At 44.2% G+C, this 15,603-nt stretch overlaps 1 protein-coding gene across 5 annotated transcripts in view; it reads left to right on the top strand.

Moving 5' to 3' along the window:
* The window catches only part of LARGE1 (LARGE xylosyl- and glucuronyltransferase 1), a 645,964-nt gene that overhangs the window by 522,255 nt on the left and 108,106 nt on the right, over positions 1 to 15,603 (top strand). The gene's annotated exons all lie outside the window — the stretch shown is intronic.

Genomic DNA, 15,603 nt, shown 5'->3' with positions numbered 1-15,603 from the left:
CTTGCCCTTCTGGGGAGGCAAATGAGACATCATGTGCTGTGAAGCATCTAGCCGGACTGATAGAGACAGGCAGATTCATTATTTGTTAAAAAAAAAAAAAAAAATTAAATATCTATACCATCCAACAAACTGCCCAGCAGATCTGATTTCTGTTGAGAGTTGTAGCCATTTTTCAGTAGCTGGTATATAGCCCGTGGGGTGTCAGACCCTCCCATCCCTCCCCCAAGGTGGCTCTGCAGTGCTGTTCTATGCTTCTGCATCTACCCCAGCTCTTCCAATCATTGCACGGTGCTCTGTTTTATTTAGTGCCAATTTTAAGACGAATATCTTGGCACTACTCTGTATATTGTTCCTGCTATACAGCTGCAGAAAATACTTCCTCCTTCCTGAAATAGGCTGGAGAGTTTTTAGTAACTACTTTAACTGCAGTGACCTGGACACAGCCAGAATATCTTCATTCAGGAAATGTTATCTCCCGCATTCTGATGGACTGCCTGTGAAAGCTGTCTTGTCTCAGAGCAGGACGTCTCAGGGACTCGACATCTTGGTGGATTTCTGAGCGGGAGAAGAGACAACGACAGACCAGTGAGCATGATTTCTGCCTTGGGTTTTTCTTATCATTTACTGTCTACAATGTGCAAAATTACTTGCCTTCTGTGATTTAGTGATTAGCTGAAAATCTGTCCAAATCTGGAAAATGACAGTAGTATTACTTTCCTGGAACTGCTATAACAAAGCACCACAAACACTGGCTTAAAACAGCAGAAGTTGGCCAGGCACGGTGGCTCATGCCTGTAATCCCAGCACTTTGGGAGGCCGAGGCAGGCAGATCACGAGGTCAGGAGATCGAGACCATGCTGGCTAACACGGTGAAACCCCATCTCTACTAAAAATACAAAAAATTAGCCGGGTGTGGTGGTGGGCACCTGTAGTCCCAGCTACTTGGGAGGCTGAGGCGGGAGAATGGTGTGAATCTGGCAGATGGAGCTTGCAGTTAGCCAAGATGGCGCCACTGCACTCCAGCCTGGGCGACAGAGCAAGACTCCATCTCAAAAAATAAAAATTAAAATTAGAAAAAGCAGAAGTTTCTGGTTCTAGATCCTTGAGGAATCGCCACACTGTCTTCCACAATGGTTGACCCAGCAATCCCATTACTGGGTATGTACCCAAAGGATTATAAATCATTCTACTGTAAAGACGCATGCACACGTATGTTTATTGCAGCACTATTTACAATAGCAAAGACTTGGAACCAACCCAAATGCCCATCAGTGACAGACTGGATAAAGAAAATGTGGCACAGGCCGGGCGCGGTGGCTCAAGCCTGTAATCCCAGCACTTTGGGAGGCCGAGACGGGCGGATCACGAGGTCAGGAGATCGAGACCATCCTGGCTAACACGGTGAAACCCCGTCTCTACTAAAAAATACAAAAAAACTAGCCGGGCGCGTTGGCGGGCCACTTGTAGTCCCAGCTACTCGGAGGCTGAGGCAGGAGAATGGCGGTAAACCCGGGAGGCGGAGCTTGCAGTGAGCTGAGATCCAGCCACTGCATTCCAGCCCGGGCGACAGAGCGAGACTCTGTCTCAAAAAAAAAAAAAAAAAAAAAAAAAAAATGTGGCACATATATACCATGGAATACTATACAGCCATAAAAAAGAATGAGTTCATGTCCTTTGCAGGGACATGGATGAAGCTGGAAGCCAATATTCTCAGCACTCACACAGGAACAGAAAACCAAGCACCACATGTTCTCACTCATATGTGGGAGCTGAACAGTGAGAACACATGGACACAGGGAGGGGAACATCACACATGGGGGCCTCTTGCAGGGTGGGGGCAAGGGGATGGAGAGAATTAGGACAAATACCTAATGCATGCAGGGCTTAAAACCTAAATGATGGGTTGATAGGTGCAGCAAACCACCCTGCCACATGTATATCTGGGTAACCAACCTGCATGTTCTGCACATGTATCCCAGAACTTAAAATAATTTTTTTTAAAAAAAAGCAGAAGTTTATTCTTCCACAGTCCTGGAGGCTAGAAGTCCACGTGAAGGTGTTAGCCAAATCACACTCTTTCTGAAGCCTCTAGGGGAAGATTCTTCCGATTCTTCCTTGCCTCTTCCAGCTCTGGTAGCACCAGGCATTCTGGAGGGGCATATCTTCAACCCCTGCCTCTGTCGGGCCTCTTCCCTTCGTGTCTGTCTCTTATGTCTTCTTCTTATAAGGACACTAGCCCTTGGGTTGGAGTCTACTCTAATCCACTGTGACCTCATGTTGACTTGATTACATCTGCAAAAAGGGGTCACATGCACAGGTATTGGGGGTCAGGACTTGAACATACCTTTTGGAAGGAACCTAATTCAATCCCTAAGAACACTTTTCCTCAACTTTTTGTTTGCAAAGCACTCTGTGGTTAAAAGAAACTATTTGTGGAATCTCCTCAGATTCCACAAATTGCGGGGTTGACCACGAATTATTCCTCTAGTTTGGCAAGTAAGTCTGAACGGACTAAGGAAAGCTGAGATGAGCTTAAACAGATGGACTATAGAGAAGCAGAGAGTTGGAGGCGTTAAGAAATAGCTCAGGAGGAAAGGCGGGGGGAGTCTTAGGGACTTAGATCCTTGACCTTTTTTTTTTTTTAACTTTGTATTAGTTGTTTTGCTTTGACCAGCCACTTAGTGGCCTTTCTGAGCCTCAGTTTCCTCAAGCCAATGCGGATAGAGAGGGGACATGGATTTGATAACCTTCTTTGAGTTTTGTTTTGTTTTTTTTCTGGCTTGATATAGATTCCAGAAAAGACTAGCAAAGTAGGCAGCAGGCATCGCCCAGCCAGCTTCGTGAAGGGGGTCTCTGTTGGTGCATAGCTGGACACGCAAAGCCAGAAATTCACTCATTTCCAGTCAGCTTCGGGACCCACATTCCTTTGCTTTAAAAGTGGGAAGAAAAATATATGAAGAACTCGTCCCAACCAGTAAGAAAAAGGGCAGGCAACCCAAGAGAAAAATGAGCCAAAGAACAGGCAGTTCCCAAAAGAGGACACAATGGGCAATTAACATATCAAAAGACTATGAGCTTCATTAGCCATGAAAAAATGCAAATTAAAATCCATATTGCTATACCACTATACAAAGTGTAGACCTACCCGAAGGCCTAAAATGCAAACATTGAGACAATGCCAGTTTTTAGTGGGACGATGGAACAATTGGAATACTTCAGAAGCACTTTGCAATATCTACTTAACCTGAGCACGTGCGCACTCAATGACCTGGAAGTTCCACTTGGAGGTTTGTACTCAACAGAAATGCATACACATGCCATCGAAAGACGTGTTCCAGAATGTTTATAACAGCCCAAATGTCCATCAGTGACACAATGGATAGAATAAGATATTCATGTCATAGATTATTATACAGCATTAAGATGAACAAATGACAACGGCATGCATAGGATGGATGGATTTCACAAACGTAATATTCATACAAAGGGCATGGACGGAATGATTCAAAGCATATAAAGCTCAGAAATGGATAAAACTATGCTATTGTGTAAGAAGGCGAGACAAGGCCAGGCGCGGTGGCTCACACCTGTAATCCCAGCACTTTGGGAGGCTGAGGCAGGCGGATCACCTGAGGTCGGGAGTTTGAGACCAGCCTGACCAACATGGAGAAACTCCGTCTCTACTAAAAATACAAAATTAGCCGGGCATAGTGGCACATGCCTGTTGTCTAGCTACTCAGGAGGCTGAGGCAGGAGAATTGCTTGAACCCAGAAGGCGGAGGTTGCAGTGAGAAGAGATCACACCATTGTACTCCAGCCTGGGCAACAAAAGCGAAACTCCATCTCAAAAAAAAAGAAAGAGAGATGATGGCAAGATAGTGGGTATGTTTTTGGCTGTAAGGGGGATTCTGGTCTAGTAATATTCTGTTTCTTGGTCTGGGTTCTAGTTATTCAGTTTGTGAACATTCATCAAGCTATACAGTTATGATCTATGCACTTTTCTGAATGTACATTCCACTCTAATAAAAAGTTTGTTTATAAAAGTAAAAAACAAAAGTACTCTGCAAGTTTTTGTTGAAAGGATTTGCCAGCCACCAAACCCTTTGTGTTCTTGGTTCTGTCACGACCTTGGCCAGATGATTTCTGTCCAGTGAGATGAAGAGGAAAGGTGAAGTGTTGTCTAAAAAGACCACTTCCCACAACATGAGATCCAACCACACCCTGTCTGCCTAGAACATACCTCTATTTGAGCACCCGTAACACCTCCGAGCTCCCTCAAGCAGGGACCACTGTGTTCTTTGTCTCTGTGTACCTTGTGCCTGGCCCGTAGAAGTTGCTAAAATATGTATTTATTGAATGAATGAGTGAGTGGATGACCACACTCCATTCCATTCATACTTGAGAAAAACCGAGCCAAGTCAGGGGAGGTTTGAGATGGAAGGATTTCCACTTTCTCTCCCACCCCTCCCTCCTTCCCTATCTCTCTCTCTCTCTCACACACACACACAGTCTCAATCTCACTCTGTCTCTCTCTCTCTCTCTCTCTCTCGAATAGCTTTCAGGAAGAAATAATTTAAAAAGCAAAAGCTAGATTACAGAACCTTTTCATTTATATGATCAAAAGTGAGTCCCAGGTAAAATCAGCAGGGGATTTTAAATTAAGTGGTTTTTAATAAACTTACTTTCTGTCGGATTATGAATAAGAAGAAAACTCTAGTGCTTCAAAGCAGAAGGGAGGAAGGTCGTGATTGTGAGGGTGATTTTCATCAGCATTTCTGAGATGAGAGTCCTCGCGCTCCCCAGAGCCTCCTGCTGAGCAGCTGTACTGTGTCCACTTAGGATTTCTCTGATTCAAACCAGCAAAGCCTCAAAAACCACTGAAGGACTAAGGATCTAATCTTCATTTTCACGTAGTGGCTCTTGCATTACAGGTGGAGAGGCGAAGAAGTGCAGACAGAAGCCAGTGAGGACTCAAACTGAAGGGACAAGCAATATGCTATTAGATTCCTGGGGGGAAAGGGGCAAAGCATTCTGACAATGTTGGAAGCCATAACCACCTCGAGATTCACTGTACACATTGATATATCAAACCCTGTTTAACTTTATTTAACCCTAATAAATAATATCCTACACTTATGTAACTTATTTAGCCCTGCTTCCACAACATTTACTAGCATCCTACAGAATGCTACATCAGACGCTGTGAGAAGCACTGAGTTTAGGAGTAAAAGGTTTAATCTGAAACTTGCTCTGAACCTCATTCAAAGGAGTCATCCAGGAACTTTGGGTCCTACTTTCTCCTCCTGAGCCAAGGAAGCATGTGGTCTGAATTGACCAACCCAATTCTAGCTACATTCTTGTAGCTGGGCTAAAGAATGAAAATGGGCCAGGGAGGGAATAGTGGCAGAACCTTTTCTTAAACAGTAAGTTTTCATAATGCAAGCTTAAGGCATTCCCCTTTGCTGAAAAAGTTTTAAAGAGTTCTTGCCTGCAAGAAGTAGTCCTGCACATGCTGTGAAGTTACTTGGGTAGTTTCAGATGCAGAAGGAAGGGAATCTCCCTAACACGCAGGAGGGAAAGTTGACATAAGTTAGCGCTGACACAGTGTCCTGAGTTGAATATATCTTGGCTCCATCCGGTTACCCACCATCACTAATCTTGATCAGGCCCTACCCTAGGCCTACAGCTTCCTTTTCACACAGGACTGTCCTCAGGGAAGCCTTAGTTTTCCTGGCTTTTTTTTTTTTTTTTGAGATGAAGTCTCACTCTGTCGCCCAGACTGGAGTGCAGTGGTGCAATCTCGGCTTACTGCAAGCTCCGCCTCCTGGGTTCACACCATTCTACTGCCTCAGCCTCCTGAGTAGCTGGGACTACAGGCGCCTGCCACCACGCCCGGCTAGTTTTTTGTATTTTTTAGTAGAGACGGGGTTTCACCGTGTTAGCCAGGATGGTCTTGATCTCCTGACCTCGTGATCCACCCGTCTTGGCCTCCCAAAGTGCTGGGATTACAGGCTTGAGCCACCGCGCCGGGCCAACAGAGTGAGATTCTGTCTCAAAAAAAAAAAAAAAAAAAAAATCAGAGGTCATCTAAGTTAAGTTCCTTCTCTCTAGTATACAGCAGTTGCTTGATAAACGGTAGGTATTATCATCATCATCACCATTTTTAGCTTGTTCTCTTTTTCTTTTTTTTTGCAGTTGCACTGGCAAAAAATAATGTCTAGCGCATAAAAAAGCATTATTCTCACTTTCCTCTCTGTACAGATACCACCTTTTCTTTCCCTGCCATCTTGATTACTGAGCTATTGCTAAAAAGAAAACATTGCCCTCTGATCCACAGATGAAAAGCCCTCCCACTTGACCAGATGTTCACGAGAGGATCCTTTGATTTTTTATTTATTTATTTACTTAGTGTTGGTCTCTATGCTCCCAGCACAACAGCTGTAGGTAAAGCACTGCGGGTCACATGCATCCCAGCCAGCTCCCTTGACAGTGCTTGTCAAATTTAAGGCACGTTGCCTCTGTGCAGAGCACTCAGGGGCAAGGGGCTTGCTCCAAGCTCCCAGACCCCGACGACAAGGATGGGAATAGGAGAATCAGGCGGCAACCAAAGCCAGGCAAAGGTCAAAGTCAAGCTTTTTGGCACCACCTTCCTCCTGACAGCAGAAAAGCAGGGTCAAAAAAGTCTGATTTGGGGCATGCATTCCAAAGCCGAATCCGTGTTGTTTTAGCTTAAAAGGGTCCAGTTTCAAACGGAGCCATTTTCATAACTTGAAGCAGTATTCACTTAAAAATCCTGTTTCTATTTTGCACGCATGCACATAATTTATATGAAATCCAGTAGGAATTATGCAAGTTCAGTGAGGGATAATTAGGCAACTTAATGAGGAAATGTATAGTTTCTGTAACTGTCATTTATTAAGCTTTTATATACCACTTCATATTTTGAAAGCCCTTTACAGCCATTAATTAGGATATTTCCGCAGCCCCATAGGAGCAAGGTCAATAAATAGAGTTCTGTTTCTCTTGGAAATGTTGTTACTTAAGTCTTTTATGACCTGGGTGCAAACTCTTAACCTTTGAAGAAACTGGCAGATAGTCTTATAAGCTCGTATCAATATGATGATTATATTTAACATCCTAAACAGACTCCTTAGCTGCTTAATACAATTTATGCACATAATTTTCCATACAGTGGATTTTCTTTCCTTTATTATTTGTTTCCTTCCTGTGGATGTATCTCTTAGCTGCCACTTCGAATAACCTCGAGATCTCCTAAGCAGGCAGGCTGTGACACTGTAAGTCAACTCTTTTCAGAACACTGAGAAGGCTATGGGCCTGGAATTATTTCCAAATATTGCAAATATTTCAAGTTGTCCAGTACATCCCACACTCACGGAAATTTTGAAGGTTATTAGAATAATCAGTGGATTACAGAGAGAAATGATTTACTAGGTGTGGACATTAATTATCCATTAATAATTCCCACTACAGCACTGATGGATACTCTTCTGCTGTACCAGATAACTTAAAGATGCCATTTTTCTTGTTTTTGTTGTTTTTTTTTTTGTTTTTTTTTTGAGACGGAGTCTCGCTGTGTCGCCCAGGCTGGAGTGCAGTGGTGGGATCTCAGCTCACTGCAAGCTCCGCCTCCCAGGTTCACGCTATTCTCCTGCCTCAGCCTCCCGAGTAGCTGGGACTACAGGCACCTGCCACCATGCCCGACTAATTTTTTGTATTTTTTTTAGTAGAGATGGGATTTCACCGTGTTAGCCAGGATGGTCTCGATCTCCTGACCTCGTGATCCGCCCGCCTCGGCCTCCCAAAATGCTGGGATTACAGGCCTGAGCCACTGCGCCCAGCCTGTTGTTTTTGAGACGGAATCTCGCTCTTGTTGCCCAGGCTGGAGTAATGGGGCGATCTCAGCTCACCACAACCTCCGCCTCCCAGGTTCAAGCAATTCTCCTGCCTCAGCCTCCTATATAACTGTGATTACAGGCACCCACCACCACGTCTGGCTAATTTTTGTATTTTTGGTAGAGATGGAGTTTCGTCATGTTGTCCAGGCTGGTTTCAAACTCCTGACCTCAGGTGATCCACCCTCTTCCGCCTCCCAAAGTGCTGGGATTATAGGCATGAGCCACCGCGCCTGGCCCCTATTTTCTTTTTTGTTCCTCATAATCACCTTGGAGTTAATGTGGGATTGTCACTATATTACAAATAAAGATCTGAGATTTAGAAACACAGTGACTTTTTTCAAGAATCATACTGATACTAAGCAGTGACATCAGGACTCAGAGCCAGGAGTGTGTTTTCCAAGTCCACTGCAGTTTTTTCTTTATATGCAACTCCTTCCCCTTCTGGGATAGCTACAAAAAAATAATAATAATAATAAGCCTGTGTTCCCAGAATTCATTCTGCTGTGTCACTCTGAGGATGTGAGGATATCAGTTACAGGAATAACCTGTGGTAGACTGGGCACAGTGGCTCACGCCTGTAATCCCAGCACTTGGGGAGGCCAAGGCAGGTGAATCATGAGGTCAGGAGTTCGAGAGCAGCTTGGCCAACATAGTGAAACCCTGTCTCTACTAAAAATATAAAAAATTAGCTGGGTGTGGTGGTGGGCACCTGTAATCCCAGCGACTCAGGAAGCTGAGGCAGGAGAATCGCTTGAACCCGGGAGGCAGAAGTTGCAGTGAACCGAGTTCACACCACTGCCCTCCAGCCTGAGAGACAGTGCAAGACTCTGTCTCAAAAAAAAAAAAAGAAAGAACCTGTGGTTAATTATAGATTTATGAGCAAACAAATGTTTTCACCCATGCTAGACAACTTTATGCAGCCTTTCTAAAATTTGGTTTTTGGGGAGAAGAGGGAGGACATGGGTCATTACCTTTTGAGGTCTGCAGTTCAAATGTGGTGGACAGTATTTGCTACCTGCTAGATATTCAGCAACCCATTCCTTTGAAATCAGTGTCCTAAAGAGAGAAGCCTGTCTGATTTGACCTTTGTTCTTCCTGTCTCTCACTTACGTAACCTTTTTTATCCTTAAGTTTCAGTGTAGACATCATTTCAAGATGCCCTTCCCTAATGCTTCCCTTGGGACACAGTCAGTTTCCCTGTACCCCAGCTCCCATAGTTCTTCCCCACCTCCCATTTATCACAGTGCTTTGTGTTTTTGTGATTACCTATCTCCCTTCCCTATCAGGCCTTGCTCCCTGAGAACAAGGACTGTGTTTCAAAAACTTCCAAGTCCCCAGTTAACTAATGAATAGAACCAAAGCAGGTGCTCAAATAAAAAAAATTCTGAAAGGAATCATAGACGAAATACCTTCTGAATGCAGGACCTATGATTAAAAGTAGACAGAGTCAGCTGGGCATGGTGGCTTACACCTGTGTTCCCAGCACTTTGGGAGGCCGAGGTGGGCGGGTCACTTGAGTTCAGGAGTTTGAGACCAGCCTGGCTAACATGGTGAAACCCCATCTCTATTAAAAATACAAAAAACATTAGCCGGGCATGGCGGCGGGCACCTGTGGTCCCACTTACTCAGGAGGCTGAGTCACAAGAATGACTTAAACCTGGAAGGTGGAGGTTGCAGTGAGCTGAGATCGTGCCACTCACTGCACTCCAGCCTGGGCAACAGAGTAAGACTCGGTCTCAAAAAAAAAATACCACAACAAAAGCAGACAGAGTCCCCCTCTGGTTTGGCATGCCAGGGGCAGCTTGCCTGTGGCCCAGCTGTGGTGTCTGGGAGCCCTGATTCCCACATGAGCCTATGTCAGCCAAACACACGTGTGACATTCCTGTTTAAGAGGAAGAAGCATGGTCTTTAAAAATGTTGAGGTACAAAGAAGAGCCGTCCATGGATTCTGCTGGCACAGGAAGCACAGGGTCTTTATTAGTTCTAATGTTGTAAGATAAACAGGGCAGTCGGAAGCATTTGCCAGCACTGTGACATTGGAAACATCACCTCCGTCCTGAGCACCTCGCTTCCCACATCGAGGCAAACTCAGTAGGAATGTGTAACCAGCCCCCTTTCTAAGAAGGTTGTGAGATTAGAGGCGGCTCAGGAAGCTGAGAGTGAAATTCATAAGCTCTGTGACATGTTTGCTCATGAATGTTTGTGTTTGTTTTGGATTCTGATTCTTGGTTGAATCGGGGTACAGAGAGTGGTATATTTAGTAAACTTTCTGGAATTCCAAGGAGAAAAGCAGCCTGAGAATCAGCTCATCAAGTTCACAGAGGCAGAGGTTGCGGTTGTTTTATGGCAGAGTGCCATTGTGCCAGTTTTCCTGGAAGAAGTGGTTTGATGAAAGAAAATTAAATTATGCCGAGAACCAGATCGTCTGGCCCCAACCAAGGGGTTATAGCTTGTTCTGAAGACCACCCTGAAATACTGGAGGCCTTTGATCTTGTGAAATGACAGGATAAATGACAGCAACATTTTTAGCCTGGATTTTTCTGTTTTTTTTTTTTTTTTTTTTTTTGAGACTGAGTCTCACTCTGTCACCCAGGCTGGAGTGCAATGGTGCAATCTCGGCTCACTGCAACCTCCGCCTCCCAGGTTCAAGTGATTCTCCTGCCTCAGCCTCCCAAGTAACTGGGACTACAGGCACACACCACCACATCCGGCTCATTTTTGTATTTTTGGTAGAGACGGGGTTTCACCGTGTTGGCCAGGCTGGTCTCAAACTCCTGACCTCGGGTGATCCGCCGGCCTCAGCCTCCCCAAGTGCTGGGATTACCGGCGTGAGCCACCACGCCCAGCTAGTTTGGCTTTTCTAAAACATTCTGTTGCAGTCACTCTCTTGCCCCACATCCTTCTCTGGCTCTCAGTTGTCCTCGGTAGGGCTTCCCAACCAGTGTGTCACACATGAGTGACAAGTGCCAACAAAATCATCTCCTCAGCCTGGGGGACACTTTGGTAGGGCCTGGGGCCTCTGAAACCATTGGATCAGCCTTTCCAGCCATAAGCCCCTTAACTCCCAGTAGGTTTTAAGAATAGTATTTTCTCTGTAGGAAATGGCATAAGCATGGTTGGAATGCACCTGTGTTGCATAGATGCGAGCATCTTCCTGATGTATTGCCTGCTCATGTGTTCAGGCTTCTGTCCTGGCATTTGCCTAAGCCTGCTATTGAAACCGTCTGGCCATGATACACTCTAGTTCTTATGTAGCCCAATCTTATCATGCATCTTCTACCTTCGTGCTTTGGCCATGGTGTTTCCTCAGACAGCTTCCCCAACTGCCTGACCAAGTCCTAGCCCAGGCCACTCAGGCCTCCCTCCTTTGAGCTCTCTTCATAAGCACGGCGTGTTCTCAGTGTTTGCAGTCATCACATTGAATCCTAATGATGGACGTGTCTTATGTGTGTTTCCACAAAAGGGCCTGGCAAAGAATGAATGTTACACCTCCAGTAAATATATGCTGAGCTAATAATACGTTGAATAAAGCCCATGAGATTGGCCAGGCATGGTGGCTCACACCTGTAATCCCAGCATTTTGGGAGGCCAAAGTGGGTGGATCACCTGAGTTCAGGAGTTTGAGAACAGCCTGGCCAACATGGCGAAACCCCGCCTCTACTAAAAATACAAAAAAATTAGCCAGGCGTGGTGGCCGGCGCCTGTAATCCCAGCTACTTGGGAGGCTGAGGCAGCAGAATCACTTGAACCCGGAGGCAGAGGTTACAGTGAGCCAAGGTTGCGCCACTGCACTCCAGCCTGGGCAACAGAGCAAGACTCTGTCTAAAACAATATAAATAAAAAAGCCCATGAGACTGGTGAAAGTCGGGAATTAAAATAAGTACAAGTCTATTTCTACAAATTCACACATAGTAGCTACTCAATAAATAACTGTTGAATGAATGAATAAAATAAATGTAAAAGGCGTTTTAAATTTAGAATCTGTGGACTCAGTAATGGCTGACTGTAAGAGAAAAGGAAGATTGAGTAGTTGAAGATGTCTCCAGACAAGGAGCGCCTTCAACACAGCAATCCCAGTCCACCTTTGGAAGCTGTACCTAGCTAAGCTCTCGAGACATCAGTCAAGATTAGCATATTTATTGCAGCATTGTTTATAACGGCAAAAACATAGTAAACAACCAAAATGTGCTTCAGGAGAGGAATGGATAAATAAATGGTGGTATATGTATAAAATGGATGATATGGTTACAGTGACTAAACTACATAGGAAATACTAACATGGTTAAATCTTAAAGACGTAACAGTGGGTGAAAAGGCAAGTTAGAAGAGGAAATACGCAATCCAAAACACACTAAAAATACCACGTGTTGTTATTATATGCATAGAGGATAAAAATGTAAAAACAAGCCTAGAAATAAAACACAGACCCCTCAGAATACTGTCTGCCTTTGAGGAAGAGAGGAGGTAGAATGAGATGAACTTTAGATTTATCTGTAATGCTTTAATTTTTTAATAGTAAATGTGGCAATGTATTATAGGATCCATTATATCTAGGTGGTGGGTATTCATTATATTAGTTTCTGTGCTTTCCTGTTATTTTGAAGTAGTTCATAATCTTAAAAATTAAAGTCACACAAAAGAAAAGACTGGCTAACAGGGAGAATGATCCTGCATTTCTGCATTTAGTCATCTGTTTTAGACAGGACACTTTTCAAGCAACCTGGCAAATCACATCTGCCACTTAGGACTTGCCAAGTCTCACACCATTTAAAAGTATCAGTTCTCAGCTTGGTCTCCAGAGACTCATAGATTTATCCTGGACCTCTCTAGAGGCTTCAAAATGTGCATTAATGTATTAATCATGCTTGTTTCTAGCTTCCCACCATCCCCCCTCATTTTTTTAATACATTGGAGCATCTATCCAACCTAATTATAATTCATTTTTGTAATAAGATTAATGAAATTCTCTTTCTTTTTTTTTTTTCTTGAGACAGAGTCTCACTCTGTTACCCACACTGGAGGATAGTGGTGCAATCTCAGCTCACTGCATCCTCCATCTCCTGGGATCAAGCTATTCTTATTCCTCGGCCTCACGGGTAGCTGGGACTACAGGCGTGTGCCGCCACACCCGGCTAGTTTTTTTTGTATTTTTAGTAGAGATGGGGTTTCGCCATGTTGGCAGGGCTGGTCTTGGACTCCTGACTTCAAGTGATCCACGTACCTTAGCCTCTCAAAGTGCTGGGACTACAGGCATGAGCCACCACGCCCGCCCGCCCTTTTTTTTTTTTTTTTTTTTTTTTTTGAGATGGAGTCTTGCTCTGTTACCCAGGCTGGAATACAGTGGCACAATCTCGGTTCACTGCACCCTCTGCCTCCTGGGTTCAAGCAATTCTCCTGCCTCAGCCTCCTGAGTAGCTGCGATTACAAGCACACACCACAATGCCTAGCAAATTTTGTTGTATTTTTAGTAGAGATGGGGTTTCACCATGTTGGCCAGGCTGTTCTTGAACTCCTGACCTCATGATCCACCCGACTTGGCCTCCCAAAGTGCTGGGATCACAGGTGTGAGCCACCACGCCCAGCTTCATTCGTATTTTTGACTGGAATATATTTTCTTAGTCACCAGTGACTTCCATCACTATATTCTCTTGGTTTGTAACTTTCTAAATGTTTCTTTTCCTTCTACCCCTCCCCGCATTGTTTATCTGAGTAAAACAATCAGATAAGACATTTATGGTGAACAATTTCCACTGCGTACCTTCCTCCCCAACTCAGTGTTCAGTGACATCACATTGCTAGCTTGAAATTAGCCATGACGGAAGTGTTTACACCTTGGCAATTGGCAAATGCTACAAATCTGGCCCTTTTCTTCCCCCGGAGAGCTGATGGTTAAACATTACCAACCTACCACAAGAGCGCTTGACAGTTTTCTGAGCTGTGCAGAGCAAGTAGCATTTTTTTCATTCACCACTCGTAGAAACTGAGAGTCAACGAAAGACAAGTCTTGACCTGAGTCCCATGGTCCCAAAGTGACATTGCTGGAGCTGTAGTCTATGTGGTTGAGTGGAAGAAGCCCTGGCTTTGGAATCAGGCAGATCCGAGTTTGAATCTGACATAGCTACTTTTGAACTGTGAATTCACAAGTATCTGATTTAGCCCCCTCAAGTTTCCTCACCTATAAAATAAGGACATCAAAATCTATCTTATAGAGATCTGGGGGAGCATTAGGGGAAATGATATGTCATGTAAACCTAACAAAGTACAAAGGACCTACGCAGCAGATATAATTTGTCCATCAGACTTACAAGTTCAGATCTCTGTATATTAGCCCATTCTTCCCATAACCATATAGACACTATTTTTTTTTTTTCAACTCTACCTGGCCAGCCACCTTTCACTAAATCGTGAATATGTCTTTTCTCCAAATATGTGCCACTGGAATAAGTAAAAAGGCTTAGAGTTGACATGTGTATGTGATTTGGGGAAATCAGTTTCTTTCCTTGAGTCTTGGAAATGCAGGTACTAGATTTCAACTAAGATCATTTTTCAACTGCCTTTAGTCTTCCCGACTGACCATTCTGCTGAGCTAAGCATCCTGAAGAGGACTGATTTGGGGGCCCATGGGTGCTACAGTTCCCCCCACCAAATTGACTGCAGTGGCCTGCAGGGAAATTGTCTTGGCTTTTTGTGTTCTATGCTCTGGGCTTTTTCTGCTAGCTCTAACTGACCTGATGGTAGATAGTTGCTTCTTAGCCATTCAGCTAAGCCTAAATGTATTTTTCTTTTTTAGATTTTAATTGGTGTATTTATTTTTTGCCTGAATAATACATTTAGCTGTTTTAGCTTTTTTTTTTCTTTTTTCTTTTTTTTTTTGAGATGAAGTCCTGCTCTGTCGCCCAGGCTGGTGGAATTCAGTGGCACGATCTCAGCTCACTGCAATCTCCGCCTCCCAGGTTCAAGCGATTCTCCTGCCTCAGCCTCCCAAGTAGCTGGGATCACAGGCATGCACCACCACACCCAGCTAATTTTGTATTTTTAGTAGAGACAGGGTTTCACCAAGTTGGCCAGGCTAATCTAACCCCAGGTGATCCACCCTTCTCCCCTCCCAAAGTGCTGGGTTTACAGGCGAGAGCCACCACTGCACCCTGCTATTGTTTTAGCGTTTTAAAAAATACAAAAGGGTATAGACAATGGAAATTTCCCTCCCTAAACAACCCTCCATTCACCCAGATCCCTCCCACAGAAAGTAACCAAGAAAAGATATCAAGAAAGAGGAACCACCTCTTATTATTTATTTCTTATGAGCTTACAGGCTTCTGGAGTTCACCTTAAAGACCCAGTGTGGGTGGACCAAAAAGACCCCTTTGAAATCAGGAAGACTGAGACAGGCCCATGTGGCTTGTCAGTAATCATCGAGCAAATTGGCAAAGCCATACCCAGAATAAAGTCACAGAGGAGCCGCTTTTTGTGTGTACGGATAAATGGTATACATTGTACAAATTCCACCTATCAGCTCAACCTAGTAGGTGGTCATATCTCTGGGGGAAAACACAGGAGAACCTAATATTTATAAAGAATATGCTCTGTATCCAGTGCAGAGCTAGAATCTTCTTTTCATTATTGTGGTGAAATATACATAAGTTTACCATGTTAACCATGTTTACACATACAGTTGAGTGGCATGAAG

Source organism: Trachypithecus francoisi, unplaced genomic scaffold (genome assembly GCF_009764315.1).
Source record: "Trachypithecus francoisi isolate TF-2019V2 unplaced genomic scaffold, Tfra_2.0 Lachesis_group14, whole genome shotgun sequence".
Classification (NCBI taxonomy): domain Eukaryota; kingdom Metazoa; phylum Chordata; class Mammalia; order Primates; family Cercopithecidae; genus Trachypithecus; species Trachypithecus francoisi.
Note: the sequence above shows the minus strand (reverse complement) of the source record. Positions and strands in the feature narration are given on the sequence as shown.